Raw genomic sequence first — 19,126 nt, 5'->3', positions numbered from 1 at the left:
TGAAGGAGTTTTTAGTGAAAGACAAACTCACAGTACAGTAGCATTGTTATAACAGCAGACTGACAAAAATGGAGACAGATGGCTGCTCAGTGGCAGGTTTTTAAAATGAATTTACTGTTTATAAAATGTGCTAGATTGATGGCACCAGTGACTGAGTCTGCTGCTTAAAGGGAGAGATCAAGGGGGACAAGGACAATGACCTGGGCAGCCTCTCCCCAATTCCCCCCACCCCAATCCTAGGCAGGAGGCATGGGCTAGCTGCCATGTCCCCAAAAGGGAAACAGTATCTGGCTTCACAGCAACACTCACTGTGGAACAAGAGAACAGATTCAGCCTGTTTATTCCTCTCGTTAGCAGAGAAAATCCCAATGAGTGCCAGTTGTGTGAGGATGGGGGAAAGATCGGGGCTCTCCTCCTGGTTATTGTCTTGTGTTCACTTCTTGGGAAATAGCATGGGGGTATGGTGAAGATAACATATTCCCCAAAATGAGAGCACCAACTGAATCATCATAGCATCATCCTTAAAGAGATGGTGACTGTTCTCATCAAATTCCCTGAAGCTTGGCAAGCTCCATCATTTCTTCCAATTCCATACAATCTTTCGTCAGTCCTCCCAGGCTGCAGTGAGTTTTATGATGTTGTTTTTTCATAATATTACAGGATTTCTGCCAATCCCTAATGGCATAATTTTGTTTTCTGAACCACTTTCTTGAAGGAGACTCAAACTTCGGTAAAACACTCCAGTGTGGTACTCTCCATTGGCACTTTTGAGGCATCTCTAGCACCTTTTGTCAGCCATTGTGACTCAATGACATAAAGAGAAATCACAGCTGAGTAAAAGTGACTGTGAACCAAGGAAAGCTAGGTCTCCATGACCTGCGAGGGCCTAGTGGTCGATGGTGCTCCCTCTCCTAGTTGACCTGTTCCATTGTTCTTTTACTGACTGTGGTTCAGTACCATACTGGATTTGTAAATGAATACCATAAAAGTATTCCTGGGACAAGTTGCACTAAATGGGTCAGTGCCGAATGGGATATGAACGTAACCTTAAAAACATTCTGGTTTGACATTCAAGAGACAGCAGCAATCCTCACAAGGCATGTAGGCCATACACTATAACCATTTCTGGGAAGCCTTGAATAGCTGGTGTCCAACAGGGGGACCTACCATATACATATACAGGCACTGTGCCTGATCAGCCTGGTACAAGTGCTCTGCACACTGCAGTGAGGCCTCTGCTGGACGTGGCCCACCAACCCAGGTAGAGCCCCTCTAGAAAAGCTGGATGATGGGATGTACAGAGAGAGCCAATCAGAAAGAAAGGACTCCAGAAGCTGAGAGACACTCCAAGACCAGGCACAAGCCGAAGCTGTGAGGTTGGAAGAGAGCAAGAAGTCAGTCAATGGAACAGTAGAGACAGACTGAAATCTCTGTCACCACACTGGTGGAACAGCAGATCAAGGAACAATCTCTCCTGGTCTCCTAACTGAGTGACCCAGCATGAGGCCTTGCTCTATGGCTACTGAGCTGGTTTCCAGTTTCCCTGGCTTTCCCCATGTACTTTATGTTTTTTAACTGGCTTAGCCTTAGCATAATCCTGTTTCTTGCATCTCACAGGAGCCTAACCCAGGTATCATCTCACTGTAACCCGGGTCAGCTAAATGTGAGGGTCACTGCGCCCATCTTGATGTAGATTTATAACGGCTACTTTTATCACGAGGATGAGTCTCCCAGGCAGCCTGCGGGTAGAGGAGAGTTTACTTATGCACTTCTTCACCGAGGCATTCACCAGTCTTGATGAACGCCTATTATGTGTCAAGCAACGTGCCAGGTGCTACAGATACAAAAGAAAATTAGAAATGAACCTTAATCTCAAGAGCATTCCAAGAACTTGAACTTCCAAGTCCATGGTTCTCTGACTGTCCAAGAGCTTGCCGAAGCAAAGATATCCTATCCTCAATATTTCCAGTCAGAGACCGTGGAACAAACACCACTGTTAAATAAACACCAGCACAGCCAATGGATCAACAAGAGCTTAGGAGGGTTTAGTTATATAGACAACTGAGAAGAAAAAATTAGAGTTAAACATCTAAGGCAAGTGATTGAAAGGTCAGCCCTTCCACTCAAAAGAGCCCCAACAAAAATAAAGAATCAGCAGAAAAAAGATGAAAGCACTAGAATATAGCAGAAACACTTTTTTAATGATATGTTTCTGACACAAATGCAATTCCTACCTGCCCAGATTTGGTCAGCAGGCGGGAGAAGGAGGGCAATGGAGGTTCCTATTGAGATTCAGAGGAAGCCACGGTCAAGAGAGAAATACAAAATGACTGCTTCCTCTGGGAACATTCTAGGAAAGGAAAGCGCTGCTGTTAGCCCCAAAAATGCTTTTGTGTAAATTAGAAAAAGATGCCTCCTCTGGGCAGACAAAACCCCAGGCCAGCACTTATGCCTCAGCAAGCAGAGTGTGGGCTGGATTTCCGCCCTCATTTCTGCTCTTGGCAAGGTGTCCTTGTGCAGTTAACAACCTACAAACCCTTACATGGCAGTGAGAAGGGAGGAAGAGAAGAGAGAAACAAAGAAAGAAGGATAAAAAGAATTGCAAAGAAGGAAACAGAAATTGACAGAAGAGACAGAGAATGAGACTGAGAGGGAAGGACAAAGAAAGGGAAAAAAGAAAGAAAGGAGGGAAAGGAAGAAGGAAGGGAAACTCACAAAAAAGAAAGAAAGAAAAAGAAAGGGGGCCAGACGCTTTCGACTTGTTTCTCCATGGCCAATCAATGCTCGGTAGTGATGGAGAGGCCAGGCCACGTGACCACTCTATACATTCAATTCAGTTTAAATCAACACACCCATCTTGAGGACTGACTTGTGATGCACTGTGGTTGAGGCTCTGGACACAGATCTGGGTGACCAGCTTCCTGTTCTAAGTGGCCTGCTGTCTGTTGGGGACAGCACAGAATGAAATAAAATGTCTGCCCACTGCTCTTGGAGCACCAAGGCATCAGTGATTAATTCTGACCAGAAAGATGCATTTCAGGCAAAGGAGGTCTCATGAATTTGTTAGTCAATTAGAAAGTCAAACCTTGACCAGAAGAAAACAAACAACCAATTAACCAATCAGCCAGCGAACCAACCAATCACCAATCTACCCACCAATCAACCAAGCAGAGCCCTTGCCTGTAAGGCACATATGATTGAGGCATATCATTGCAGGAGGCTTAATAAAAATGCCAGATGTCTTGTTAGGCATTTCCAATATCATAATTTTCCATTAAAAACAAAAACAGTTGATCTGATCCACCCCCCTCCACTAACACCATCACAAAAAAATTCCCTCCCACCTATCCCCATCTGCCATGTGGCCTGATTTGGGAGATTCCTTTAGCAGTCTGGGAAGAACATTCTTACAGCATATGGCATTTCCTAGACACCACCTTGCTTACCAATTTAGAATCTTCCAAGCAGCTGGAACTTAGAAATATCTTGTTGTTTAAAAATCTCCAAAAACAGCTTAAAATAGCCCCGGTCATTGTCAGCTCAGTTCCTTAACTGAGGAAATACTTACCTGCCAACTGAGAGATAAGCCCTATGCACATAAGCCCAGAATTCACGGATATTTGCAAGAAAGGAGATGCTACAAGAGGAAGAAGGTGTACTAGAAACAAAACCCACCTGCTGCATGATTTTATCATAGCCAGTGCTCCAAAGGTCATATCCTAATTTTTGCTTCTTTCAATCATTCATTCAACACGTATTTACTGAGTGTTAAACACCCTTGCCTGAGTGTTAAATACTGAGTCAAGCTTTCCAGATACAGCAGTGAAGAAGAGAGTTAAGCCCTGCCCTCAAGGAACTTACAACCTCATTAAACAAAGAACTAACAATTAATTAATGATTTAGTAAGTATTACTAAACAGTAACCACAGGTGTGAATGAACCCAAGTACAGGACTCTAGGCAGGTGTGTAACCGGGGCATCTGATCAGGTCTGCGGGGCATGACACTTTAATTGAGATCTGAGGACTGAACAGGAGTTAGCCAGACAGAGGTAGAAAACAGCAAACCAGGAAGAGAGAACAGTCACACAGAGAGCCCTGTGGCCAGCGTGGCTCACACTCAGAGCATGAGAAGTGATGGGGAGTAGGGGGGAGTTAGATCATTGGCTCTGGAAGGCCAAGTTAAGTGTAACCTTTGTTTATTGTCTTTTAGACTGAGTCATGGTTTTTCTCTTTGTCTCAGCTGTCTGAGAAATATCTAGAAAGAAATACCTGATCTCTAGTGTGCGAGCTGGCTGCAATGTGTAGATCCATCCTAAAGACACCAATATAAAGTTTACCTTCGAGTTCCAAACCACAGGAGCTGCCCTAGTCCCTTCTCTACCTTCTCAGCTCCAAACAGAGCTACTGCACCACCAAGAGACCCTCTGCCTCTCTTGGCAACAGATTACATAGCTTCTGGTAACTTCCATTAGCTTGAGCTTCCTGACAGCTCTCCTAAGGCTGCCCTGGTTCTCTGTGGGAACACAGCATAACCTCTGAATGTTATGATCGTCAGTTCCCTCTAAGAAGGCTAAATAGCACAAAGGGCTTTAACTATCTCCTTTTGGGGTCTATATTTCTGCCATTTAAACATTTTAATTTCTTTCCCATTCATTAGAAAAAGGGGGATGCTAGGAGAAAGAATCCCAGAATTTATACGAGTTTGAGTAATAGCCCTAAAAAAAAGTATAAAAGATTTCAATTCTCTTCACTTCCCTTTCTGTAGTCAGATTCAACTAATGATACACAATAGAGGGAGTAAGGTGTTCCTCTAACATTCACAATATGTAATTTTACAGCTAGAATAAGAAATAGGCAGAAATCTTTCTGTTTCTGGGATTGCTGGAATTTGAGGTATAGTGTAGTCCAGGGATGGGACATGAGTTCTGTCCTGGATTTCAACTCATTTAATCAGCAATGGTGGTAGGGAGCACAGTCCTGATGATTGTGAGGCTACGCAGGTCTCAGCAAGAAGGTCTGTATGGTCAGCCAATGACGGGGCATGGGAGTGGTGAATCACAGCAAGTGTGCCACATGTTTCCCATGCCTGGTGGAGTGCTTAAGGGAATTCATGGGCTCTTGAGCTTACAGCCTACAGCTGAATTCTGGCTTAGCTACTCACTTGGTTACAATCTTGAAATTGAAAGGCTATAGAAGGTCATACATCAGATCTCCAAGACCTCATTAGATTAAGTTAGTAACATCTGCTCTGACCAGGGGACATTTTCCGAGTCCTCACCACCCTATGTATTCAAACATAGTCACCTGAACAGTAATAACGCACATTTGATTAGTTTGTGGCCCCCATCTGCTGCTGCAGAATCACCTGCCCTTTGGAAATTCACTTCTCAAGTCTTTCCATCGGTCTCCACAGGGTAACTCTCATGGGTCCATAAATAAGTCTATTCCCGCTAGTGTCACTGGTCTTCCAGGCTTAAAGGGTACTGCCACTCCTAGAAGTATCCCATTTCCCTCCAGAATTCCCCAGGGCTGAGCAGTCCTCACCAGTCCCACTATTTGTCTTGCAGGTGCAGTGGATACCATTGCTCCTCCATCAGGATCACTTCTGATGCCAGGAACCCTCTCAGTGCTAAGCTGTGCTGTGATGTGCAGTGAAATGAGCAAACTAGGTAGAATTTTAAGAATGACCCACCGTGACCCTCACCTTTGTGTCCCTTCCCTTTTGACTGTGAGTAGAATCTATGAACATGATGAGATGGCACTCCTGCGATTATGCTACTTTATATGACAGAGGAAAGATTATCCGGGTGGGCTTAACTTAAACCTAACGAGCCCTTTAAAAGCAGAGAGTTTTCTCCAGCTCATGGCAGAGGGAGAAGTCAGCGAGATATGAAGCACAAGAACGATTTCATGTATATGGCTGGCTTGAACACAGAGGAGCGATAAGGGGAGAAACGCAGGTACCCTCTAGAAGCTGCAAGTGGCCCCTGGCTGACACCCAGGGAGAAAACAAGGGCCTCAGTCCTTCACCCACAGGAACTAAATTCTGTCAACAACCTGAATGAGTTGGAAGCACTGTTCCCCAGAGCCTGCAGATAAGAGCACAGCCTGACTGCCACCTTGACATCAGCCTGTGAGACTCTAAGCAGAGAACCCAGCCAAGGTTGCCCGGACTTCTGACCTGCAGAACTATGGATAATGGTGTGTTCATAACGAATGAGTGTTGTTTTAAGCTGCTAAATTTGGGTAATCTGTTACACAGAAATAGGAAACTAACACATGGCAAAAGGGGAGAAACAATTCTCTCTGTTCAACAGCCCCAGAGCAGTATTGTTTTGGCACCCATACTTACAGTTCAAGGAAATGGATCTTTCTGATTTTGTTTACAATCTTACTGTTTTCCAAAGAGCAGACATGTGTCCAATGGGTATTGGGCCTAAACATAGTTATCACTCAGTCTTTAGAATTATCCTTCTCAGCTATTGGTTAAAACTCACACAGGCCTTCTTTATGACAAGCTCTTATAGGAGGCTTCCCAATTCTACCTTGGAGAGACATACAAGGTCATCTCTATTCATTCACTCCTTCATTTATTCATTACACAGTAAATGCCTATCACATGCCAAGCTCTGTTCCAGGTTCTGGAATACAGAAGAAATACATCAAAGTCCTATCTCTCAAAGAGCTTATATTTTCATAAGGGTTAAAGAGACAAACAAATACATATCTATGTCAGGTGACGCCAAGTGCTATGAGGATAAATAGAGTAGAGGAAAGGGATTAAGAGCAACCCAGGAGTGAAGAACTTTATATATAGTGGTCAGTAATGACCTGTCTGACAGGGGGGCCATTTGAGCCACTAGAGTGAGCCATGCAGATATGTGGGGAAGAGCGTTGCAGGCAGAGGGGATTCTCAGAGTAACGGTGCTGAGGTGGGAGAATGCTTGGCATGTTTGAGCACTGACACTGCTGGAGAGGAATGAGCAAGGAGGAGAGAAGAAGGAAATGAGGTCGGTGAAGTATCAAGGGCTAGGTCATGTATGGTACTTGAAGAACCCCTGAAGAACTTTGAATTTTGCCCTGAATAAGATGAAAAACATTGGAGGGATTTAAACAGAGGTGTTTCATCATCTGACTTGCATTTCTGTGGTGGAGGAGCTAGAGTGGAGGGAAGATCAGTTGGCGGGCCAGCGCACTGAGAGTTGATGGTGGTTTGTTGGGGAGGCAGTGATGGAGACAAGGAGAAGCTGTTGGATTCTGGCTATATTAGAAGGTGGAGTCGACAAGACTTGTGGGTGGGTTAGATGTGGATGTGAAGGAAAGACAAGAGGCAAGAAAAATACACACCTATGTCTGAACTCCAGCAGTGCATGTGGCATAAGTTCTTTCCCAGGAGACACCTCAGGCTATTAGTTCTGCTCTATCAGTTCTCCAGGTGCCACTAGACATTCCTGAAGCCCAGTGGTTGTGATGTCCAGAATTAACTTGAGATCCCTGTTTTGGTAAAGAAAACTTCGGACACAGCCAGTTTCTGTCGGGAGGCAAGAATCCAGGTGAGCCCAAATCTTCCAACCAATAAAGATCCATGACTCGGCAGTCAGCCTGTTTTCTTGTTTACCACGAAAGGGCAGAAAGTACATGGCATTGGTTCCCCAGCCCCTAATTCCAACAGACTTATGCATTTCTGCCCAGATAGTTTGAGTATGAAGTCTGACTATGAAAATGAAGTCTGGAACCCAGTCCTAAGACGTCCTGAGTCCCAGCTGGAGGACAGGTGCAGGCAGCATTTCATGGGTTCTGCAGCATTTCAACCCAGTCATTGCTTTTGCATATGTGCAGAAAACAAGTCCTGGAATAATTCTGGCATGAACATTACATATGGTCTCTGAATGTAGGGTGCCATTTTATAAATGAAAAAAGAAGAATGAACAAAAGAAACATTTTATACAGCTAAAAACAACTGGTTCAGACAAGATAATATAGACAGGTTCTCTGACTCCTCCCCACCAAGCACAATTAAAAACCTGAAATGGCCCAAGGGGCACAAAAAGAGAGCAAAAGGTAGTAAGAAGGTGGGCTGGTTGGGGACCCCAGGACCTGAAGAACAACACAGTGATGGGGCATCTTGCGCCCCGCCCACCCAAAGGAGAAGGCCACTCCAAACACGGAACTCCCAACCTCTAACCTAGCAAGAGAAGGCCGCCCAGGTTATTCCTCCCCAGCTAAGAGGAGAGACCCCCTGACAACCAAGGGGGATGGATTGGAGCCCTGCCAGAAATGGCCAGGGGAGGCACTCTTCTTCCCTGCGGGCCTCACTCCCTTCTTCTACCAAGATACCGAGGCGGGCCGAGGGGCCAGTAGGAGAGGGCCGGCTACCGCAGATGGTCAGTCCTAAAGGCTCTTTGTCCTTGCAGTCTGAGATACTCCTCCCCCACCCAGAAATAAGGATGAGGGAGAGGGGAAGAGAGAGCATGCAGCCCCTGCAACCAAGCTGACCGAAATAACATGCAACAGCTCAGAAAATCAAAAAGCTAAAACAAACTTTAGCATATAAATGATTCTGATACTTTTACAGCTAAAGATTAATAGGATAAACTGGCATATAGGGTAGGGTTGAGCTGTGGGGCCAATAAAACATTCTCTGTAAAAGATTTTATCTAGAAATTGAGATGTCCAGGTAGGGCAGCTGGCAGTGAAAACCCTTAACCTTAGCTTTATATTTTAAACACAGGCAGATTGAGGTTAAACTGAAATACACAATTTTATTGGTATACAGGCAGCAAGAAAGAGGCATTGGTCTACATAAAGCTCTAAAGTAAAATCTGATTTTCAGCTAAGGTGCTTTGGGGGAAAATACACATAAAAAAAGCTTTCGAATAAAACTGAAATACGCTTTTGAGTGACAGTTCAGGGTAGCAGACCCCCTAGCTGTATCAAGAAGGCCTTACTCTTGCAGGCCACAGTTTAAACATGAAAACAGACCATTTCACTGAATTAGGGCAGAATTCAGGGTCCTGGGGAGATCAGGAAAATCTTTAGCCAAGATGGGCAATGAAAAACTTCAGGAAGTTCCCAAACCACCCACATCTGAAGCAATACACGAAATAAGTTTACCAATTTTCTGAAACTAAGCTAGAGAAGAAAGGGGTGATGGGGTGGATAAAAGATTAGTTCATTAACATTGGAAGGAAAACAGAAGTCAGATGCTAAAGACTGAATGTTTGAGTCTCCAAAAAATTCATATATTAAAATCCTAACCCGCAATGTGATGGTATTAGGAGGTGGGGCCTTGGGAGGTGATTAGGTCATGAGGGTGGAACCCTCATGAATGAGATTAGTGTCCTTATAAAAGAGACCTCAGAGAGCTCCCTTACCCCTTGTGCCATGTGAGGTTATAGCAAGAAGACAGGATCTATGAACCGGGAAGCAAGATCTCACCAGACACCAGATATTTCAGCACCTCGATCTCAGACTTCCAGCCTCCAGGGGTGTGAGAAACAAATGTCTCTTGTTTAAGCCACTCAGTCTGTGGTATTTTTGTTATAACAGCCCAGATGGACTAAGGTATCAGATATGAGACACCAGTAAAAGATTAATTCAGGATTGTCAAATAAAACATTCCACGTGGAGATGCTGTGTAATGAGTCAAGTAACCAAATTGCCCCTCTTCAACCTTTCTCTTTGAAGATAAGATCCCTCCACAAATGACCTGCTCTATAAAGAACAGGGGAAGAAATTGGTTCTTATGAAAGCCAATTAGAAATTTCAAGAAGAGAATTCCCCTGATACTACTCAGATGCTTTTAAAACAAATTTTTTAGTTAATAGAATCTGGTTGGATACATTCCTCTCATAATGAAAAAGACTTCTTTTAAAATCTATTCTACTTTTGTAGATAAAGAAGTATTGATTCAATTAATAAAATGTTGAAGACCACCGAGGCTGCAAGGGCTAAAACCTCTGTCAACTATTGAAAAAACAACTAGAAGCACGGAGCAGACTGCTCCCCAGAACATCGTGAAAATGCTCAGTGTCACCTCTCCAGCAATCTCCTATACGGTTTCCCCCAGGTGTCTCTGTCTTAATTTCTTAGTGTGAAATATAAGAACTAAATCTTTAAAAATGTAAAGAATCTCTAACTGGCTAAAGACTGTGTTAAAGGAATGGTTTATATAATCCACTGGATTTAAGATGAGCTGTAGGATTACTTTTTGTGACCTGTTTTCTTGATTAAAAAAACACTACACACTTAATACAAAAAATTTTTGAAAATACAAAAACATATGTAGAAGAAAATAAAATAAAAAACAACCCTTGGGATGTAACGTACAGCATGATGACTATAGTTAATACCACTGTATAATATATTTAAGTTAAGAGAGTAGATCCTACAAGTTATCATCACAAGGAAAAGAACATGTTTTTTTTTTCCTTTTTTTTGGTATCTGTATCAGATAACAGATGTTAACTAAACTTATGGTAATCATTTCACCATATGTGAAAGTGAAGTCATTCTGTACACCTTAAACTTACACAGTGCTGTGTCAATTATATCTCAATAAAACTGGGGGAAAAAAATCTGTTAAAAAACCTCAATCTTACCATTCAGAGTTAAGTACATTGGAAATTGTTTTATATCTTTCTAGCATTTTATCTCTGAAAATATACTTTTTTTGAAAAATTGGAATCACGCTATATGAAAAGTATAATATTGTTTTCTCCTATATTTATCTTATTTTCCCATATCAGTAAATACTTTTCAAAACATAATCTTGAATCCTCACATATTGTTCTATCTTATAGATGTACCACAATTTCATTATTGTCCTTATCATTGAATATTTAGTTTACAACCAATCTTCCTATTAAATGTTGTACTGAATATTCTTATATATAAATCTATTTTCTGCATCTCTAATATTTTCTTTCCAATTTGTTCATAGAATTGGAATCGCTGGGTCAAAGGGTATAATTTGTTTAAGGCAGTAGATTAACTGACACACTACTTTTTAGAGAGAGGTATGAAATTACACTCTAATCGGCCATGTGTAAGAATGCTTCCTTCACCAGATCCTTAAGAGAACCAATTCTTAACAAATTTGTGGGTAGACTTCTGCTTCCAGCATTAGCTGGTGAGATTATTTAGAAAAACCTTCCAGCCAAGAATAACCAGAAAAGCTGGATAAAATATATCAAAAGAAATATTTTTAAAGACATGAGACCTACCAAGAAAATGAAATTTGTGGGGCAAAGATATGAAAAAGGAGAGAAACAAAAAAATGTAAATGTAAACCCAGCATTCAAAGCCACTTTTATACTTAATGGCTATTACTAATGTTGAAGGTGAAAGTGGCTTTCAGCAGTCTCAACCTGAGGGGTCAAAACTTGGAAACGAACAAGGAGGAAGGACTCTGGTAAACACCCTAAGCTTTCATGATTGGGAGCCCAAAAGGCCCAAGGCAAAAGGGTGAACCAGAAATAGACGTACCTCACAAACACTTAAATCCAGCTTGATTGGATTCAGGTGATCAGCTCCCCAGCCTAAATGCCTCCCAGGAGCAAACTAAATCCTCCCTGAAGGAAGATAATATAACCCCAGCTACAAATTATCTCTGCCCTTTTTCATACAAAGTGTCTGACACTCCATAAAAAAATAACAAAGTATACAAGAAGATAAGACTAGAGAGAGAGAAAAAAAGAAACAGACAATAGAAACAGCAACAATAACAAAAAAATCCAGATATCATAGATATATAGATGGATTGATATGTTCAAGAAATTAACAAGATGAAGAGTTAAAACTAGAAAATATAAAAAGGAATAAAATTAACATCCTAGAACTGAAAAATATAATAAATGAAATTTAAAATTCAATAGATGAACAACTCAAAACAACCCAAACATTCATCAACAGACGCATGGATAAATAAAATGAGTTACATTTATACAATGTATTATTCAGAAATAAAAAGAAACAAAGTACTAATACATGGTACAACATGGAGGAACCTTGAAAATATTGTGCTAAGTGAAATAAGCCAGCCACAAAAGACCACATATTGTATGACTCCATTTATATGAAATGTCTTGAACAGGCAAATCTACAGGAAAGAAAGTAGAGTAGTAGTTACCTAGGGGTAGGGGAGATGGGAAGTTGAGAGGGGATGGCTAAGGAGTGCAGGGTTTCTTTTGGGGGTAATAAAAAGTGTTCTAAAAATGACTGTAGTAACATATGCACAACTATGTGAATATAATAAAAGTCATTGAATTGTACACTTTAAATTGGTTAATTGTATAGTACGTGAATTACATCTCAATAAAGCTGTTAAAAAATCATCAATGGTGATTGGATCAAGAAGATGTGGTATATATATACAATGGAATACTACTCAGCCATAAAAAAGACAAAAATCCCATTTGCAACAACATGGATGGGCCTGGAGGGTATTATGTTAAGTGAAATAAGCCAGAAAGAGAAAGACAAACACCATATGATCTCACTCATATGTGGAATATAAACCAACACATGGACAGAGAAAACCGTATTGTGGTTACCAGGGGCAATGGGGGTAGGGTGTGGGCACAAGGGGTAAAAGGAGACATATATATGGTGATGGACAAACAAAAATGTACAACCAAAAATTTCACAATGTTATAAACTATTAAAACAACAATAAAAAAATCATCAATGGATAAGTTTAAAATCTGATTAAAGTTTCAAAAGATAGTAAACTGGAATATAGTTCAGAATAAAATATACTGACAGAACACAAAGGGACAAAAACACGGAAAATACAAAATTGCCCATATGCTGGGCCACAGAGCAAGTCTCAAAAATTTCAAAGAAATAAAAACCATACAAACTATATTCCCAGACCACTGTGAAATTAATCTAGAAATGATTAACAAAAATAACTAGAAGATATGTTTGAGAATTAAGAAATCCAATTCTAAATAATCCAAGGATCAAATAATAAATTACAGTGGAAATCAGAATATATTCTGAACTAAATAGTATTGAAAACATATCAAAGTTTGTGGATTGCAGTTAAAGCTTTGTTTAGAGGGAAATTTATCACTTAATAAAAAAGCTGGTAAAGAAGAGAGACTGAAAATCAATTTATCTGAGCAACCAGCTCAAGAAATTAAAAAAAAAAAATAGCAAATGAACAAGAAAAAGAAAACAATAAAAGAAAAGAAATTACTGAAATAAACATAGAGACAGAGGGGAAACAACCACAAAAGTTGGTTCTTTCAGTAGACTAATAGCATAGATCAGGAGTAAGAAAACTTTTTTTGGAAAGGGCCAAATTTTTTTAGTCTTTGCAGACCTTAGGGTCTCTGTGCAACTCTTTATCTGGCATTGTGGTGGAAAGCAGCCATAGACATTAAATGAATAGGTGTGGCTGTGTCCCAATAAAACTTTATTGACAAAAACAGGTACAAGGCTAGATTTGGCCCAAGGGTGTAGTTGGCCAGCCTGGAAAAGATGAGGCTAGGGAAGATATGTGTGTGTGAGAGAGAGACAGAGGAGAGAGAGACACAAGGGACAGAACTAAAATTAGGAATGAAAAAGGAGACATCATTACAGGTCTTACATTAGAAACATCATAAAAGCTTTTTATGAACAAATTTAGGCCAATTAATTAAAAATTTGAGATGAAATGGACCCTAAGGAAAGCTCAACTTACCAAAACCAAATAGAAACTCCAAATAGTTCTATATCAAAGGAATAAATTCATAATCAAAAGCCTTCTCTCAATAAAAATCCTAAATCCAGAAATCACCAGTGACTTCCATCAAATATTTAAGGAATAAATTACATCAAACTGACAAATGCTGCAGAGTATTAAAAGAGGGAATACTTCCCAAATCATTTCATGAGGAAAGCATAACAATGAAACCAAAACTTGCCAAGGATATTAAAATAAAGGAAAATTAGAGGTCCATCTCTCATATTTGCATAGATGCAAAAGGCCTTACACAAAATTTTAGCAAATCAAATCCTGCAATTCACAGAAAGGATAACACACCATGACAGATTTGGGTTTAAGACACACACAAAAAAGCAAGTTTGATTTAACATTCAAAAATCAATGCATTGACAACTTCCAGAAGAGGCAGTCATGGCTGCCAGGAATGAGGTACTCGCCTTGCAGGCTGAAGCTGCCCAGCGTGCGGAGGACCCGAAGGAGAGGCTGAACTCCCTGAAGTAGAAGCTGGCGACGTCTCTTCTGGCAGAGCCAGAGCCAGAATATCCGGTTCCGGTGTTGCAGCTGCCGGGAAGGCCTCAGAATTCAGACTGCGCTCGGCCAGCAGCTAGTGCTGCCTTCCCCCGGGGCATGCGCAGATGTCTGCGGACATCCTGGAGAGCGCCTGGTGCTAGTTGTGGGCTATAGTGGGCTCAGCTGCCTCCTAGCACAGTACCTGGCAACGGCCGGCGTCGGCCGCTTTGGCCTGGCTGACAATCTCTTGGTAGCGATGAGCAAGCTGGCCTGCCAAGGGCCGCAGTGAGGCCTGTTCGGCCGCCGCTTCACATTCCCTGGCGGGGGTGCCCTATGCGCAGGCCCTTATGCCAGCCACGGCTCTAGAGCAGGCCGCCCCTAGGACCTGATGGCCTACTGCTCGGCCAGCGTGCTCATTCGCCACCTGGTTAATGACACTGAAGTGCTGGCCAGCCTGCCGGCCCCTCACGTCGGCCAGTTTCCCGCACTTCTAGGTCTAAATCACAGCCTACCAGCAGGCCTTGCTGTCCCTGCGTCCTCCCCCAACTTCTCCAGTGGAGACAGTGACCAACTGTACGGATGGTGGGTGCTGGGTGTCGTAACTCGGGTGCTGGGCTGCCTGCAGATGCTGGAAGCCCTGAAGGTCACTGCTGTGCGGGCCCTCTCACAGTGGCAGCCTGTGGGATGCCTGCAGAGGTGTTTTCACGGCATACCTCGCTTCATTGCGCTTTGCAGATATTGCGGGTTTTTTGCAAGACCCTCCACCGGCAAAAAGATTAGGACTCACTGCATGCTCAGATGATGGTTTGCATTTTTTAGCAATAAAGTGTTTTTTAATTAATGTATGTACATTTTTTTAGACAAGCTATTGCACACTTAAGAGGGTACAGTATGGTGTAAACATAACTTTCATATGCACTGGGAAACCAAAAAATTCGTGTGACTCGTGTTATTGCTGGTTGTCTGGAACCGAGGCTCAATATCTTGGAGGCCTGCTTTTATTCAGCTATAGAACCACAAACTCAACTGGGCAGCTTTTGAGAAGAGGCCCACTGTGACTAATCTGCAGGACTATGGAGCCTTCTGTAGCTCCTAAACCACCACCAAGTGCCGCTCCCTGCAGTTGCTGAGCCCAGAAGAGGCTTCTGTCACCAACTCTAAGCGACTGCTGGGTTCTGGGCACTCCACCTGTTGCTGGATGTAGTCCTCAAGTGAAGGTGGACATCTGTCCTTTGCATCACGTCCTACACCTTCCTTTGAAATGTTTGGAATGGAGAGGCCGAAAAGCCAGAAACTCCTAGAAGTAATCCAGGAAGAGAAGCAGGGCACACAGGAAGTGGCCACTCTCCCCGTTTATGTGATTTAAAAACTGGGCAATGACTCCCAGGAATCCAAGAACATCCTGCAGCCTTTAAGAGCAACCCAAGAGTTCGACTTGATAGTTGAGGATGTTGTGAGAGGCCTTGAGGGCTGGGCGGCCAAAATCGATGCGACATCCCGCAGTACTGAGGTAGCTGGTGTAGTGTGACCTGAGAAAGCTGGGGATTGCCATATTACCTCAAAGATGTATTTATTTTCATTTTTTCAGTAATATAGGAAAGAGCCTAGGATTCTACAATATCTATAAATACATGAACTTCTTTTTTAAGGGGCGTTTTGACTGCAATTTATTGGATGACTTTGACTTATTACCCGGTTATAATACTATTTCCAAGTATCCTCTTGTTTTCAGTACTAGAAGAGTGCGCTAAGCATGAAACTTGTAAGTGAAAAGATTTTTTCTTTTTGTTTTAAACTGCAGATCATATACTCATCCTGCTTTTTTCCACCTCCAATAAAAAAATTCTGCAAAGTGTCCATTTTGTGCCTGGAATTGAGGTATAGTAAACTTTGTCTTACCAAACTGGTCGTAGGTGATAAACTTAAGGGCAATTCATTGTTGAATAATACATCCTTTGGGTCTGATTTCTACTTCAAATGATAGAACATATCCTACAGAAATAAGTGTTTTAATATGTAAATTGTTTTAATTATGTGGGAAGTGGTCATTCCATTAAACATTTTGAATTTATATCAAAGTAGGATCTTTACAGTTTAGCAAGATAAAGGAGACCACCGTTGTAGTCTGTTAGTTTCTCTTACAAATTGCTGATATTTCCTTAAAGTTAGCTTCTTAAAGTTAGTTACTTTTCATAAAGTACACCTTATGTTGTACACATATAACATTTTCTAAACTGCATTCTATGGTTTGGCTTACTTTGGAATCTTAAAATCTAAGTTCCAACCCCCACCCCCATCCTTTAATTTACCTCTTCTATTTTGATTTAATCTATTTTATTCCAGAATTTTATAGCAGTGTAAAATTTAGATGTTTTTATGTTTGCTTACTTACTAAACAACATTTTCATAAAATGGCAAGTAGTCTGCTGAGATTGCAAAATGCACAGCAAAATTAGAAGTAGAAATTTGGTATGTTAGCATATGTCGGTGACAAATTAAAGAAAAATGCCTTGTCTTGTCAAAAGAGAGTCTGTCCTCTCCAGCTGATTGTTGTCCATTTTTTTTTAAAAGGGAAGGCAGAAATCACAGATGTCAATGTAAAATCTTTGTATCTCTAGTGACAAATTAGGAGGAGGAAAGTTTAAAACCACTGTGGGCCAGACAAGACCCACTGCAGGCCATAATTACCCTGCTGGTCACCAGTTTGCAAACTCTGGTGGACTTTTGTTTTATTATAAAAGGCTAGTAGTTTAACAATCAACTTTGAAACTAGGAGGTTGCCATTTTTAAATTATGGAATATATTGTAACTCTTTGTAATTCTTTGAACAGGTATGCTTCAAGTATAGTATGCCCTTCTCTGTTATGAAGATGTAACAGGCCTCTTATTACTGCTTCTCCCAAGGAGTTATGAAAATAAGTGACTGAGAGCTGGAGGAGAGAACCAAAAAAAATCAATGTATTTTACCACATTAACAGAATAAAAGACAAAATATGATCATCTCAACAGATGCAGAAATTTAACATCTTTTCATGAAAAAAAACCTCTTTGTTAACAAAGAATAGAAGGGAATATCTTTTCTCTATTAAAGACTATCCAAACCTATAGCAATCATCACAGTTAGCGATAAATTGTTGAAAGATTTTGCTCTGAGATTTGAAATGAATCAAAGATGCTTGCTATCACCACTTATATTAATATTTTAATAAATATTCTAGCCAGTACAATGAAGCCAGAAAAAGAAATAAATACATAAGATTGAAAAGGAAGAAATAAAACAACCCTTCTCTCTCTTTTTTTTTTTTTTGAGAAGGCAAGATTGTATATGTAGAAAGTCCAAAGTACAATACAAGCTATTAAAATTTAAAATCATATTTATAAGGTTACAGGTTTCATGGTAAATATACCAATTTTGATGGTTCATTTTGTGTCAACTTGACTGGGCTAAAGGATGCCAAGAAAGCTAGTAAAGCATTATTTCTGGATGTGTCTGTGAAGGTGTTTCCCAAAGAGATTAGCATTTGAATCAGCAGACTGCTTAAAGATCTCTTTTGCCAGTAAGGGTGGGCATCATCCAATCCTTTGAGGGCCTCCATACAACAAAAGACAGAGAAATGGCAAATTTGCTCTCTCTGTTTGAGCTGAGACATCCATCTTCTCCTACCCTCAGACGTCAGTGCTCCTGGTTTCAGGCTTTTGGACTCACACTGGGACTTATGCCATCAATTCTGGATTCTTAGGCCTTTAGACTCAAAGTGAATTATACCACTGGCTTTCCTGGTTCTCCAGCTTGCAGACAGCGGAACAAGGGACTTGGCCTTCATAATAGTGTGAGCCAATTCCTAAAATATATCTCTTCATATATATCTATATATATCCTATTGGTTCTGTTTACCCGAGGAACCCTGATTAATACACCAATCAATCAGGCTTCTTTATACCAGCCAAAAAAAAAAGGAAAATAAAATTTTAAAAGAGATTCCATTTGCAATAACATCCAAAGGCATAAAATATGAAAAAATCTAACAAAAGATATGCAAGACCTCTATGTAGAAAACTATAAAACATTATTGAGGGAAATTTAATAATATCTAAATAAATGGAAAGACTCAATATTGTCAAGATATTGATTAGTCTAAACTGATTTATTAATTCAATGCAATCCAAAACAAAATCCTAACAGATTTTTGCTGTTTTTATTGTAGAAATTGACAAAGTGATTCTAAATGTTATATATATAGAATACAAATATAACAAATGTTATATATAGAAATAAAAAATGAATACAATCTTGAAGAACAAAAATATGAGTGCCTACTCTACTGGATATCAAATTTTAAAAATTAAGAGAGTGTGGTATTGGAGCAAGGGTAGACAAATAAATCAGTGGCATAGAATAGAGTCTAGAGATAGACCTTACACATATAAGGATACTTGATCTATGATAACTACTCATTTCCATTCTTTGTTAGCAAAGAGTTTTTTGTTTTTTTCATGAGAGGATGTTGAATTTCTACATCTGTTGATATAATCATAATTTTCTTTTATTCTCAAATGTGGTAAAATAAACTGACATCAATTTTTGTAGGTTAGTACCTTTCTTTACTAAGAATTATATTTCTAAGAATATTTATCTACTCTAAGATCATGTAGATGCCATCCAATATTCTAGAAACTTTATCATGTTAATTTTAACATTTAGATCTATAATCCATAGGGAATTGATTTTTGTATGGGGGGTCAGTAGGAGTCAAATTTTATTCTCTATATGTATATTTTACTTCCCTAGCACCATTTAGCTAACCAGTATTGAGCAGCACCATTTAACTGAGCAGAGACTTCAGTGGCCACACATAATAAAAAATATAGACTTTACAAAATTAGTTCAGAGAAGTCATGAA

At 40.5% G+C, this 19,126-nt stretch overlaps 1 pseudogene; it reads left to right on the top strand.

Moving 5' to 3' along the window:
- Nucleotides 1-14,126: 14,126 nt before the first annotated feature.
- Nucleotides 14,127-15,753, top strand: LOC101403682 (adenylyltransferase and sulfurtransferase MOCS3-like; annotated as a pseudogene).
- Nucleotides 15,754-19,126: the final 3,373 nt, after the last annotated feature.

This window comes from Ceratotherium simum, chromosome 10 (genome assembly GCF_057802395.1).
Source record: "Ceratotherium simum simum isolate JZ-2026a chromosome 10, ASM5780239v1, whole genome shotgun sequence".
Taxonomy (NCBI): domain Eukaryota; kingdom Metazoa; phylum Chordata; class Mammalia; order Perissodactyla; family Rhinocerotidae; genus Ceratotherium; species Ceratotherium simum.
This window is presented reverse-complemented; position numbering and strand designations above follow the sequence as displayed.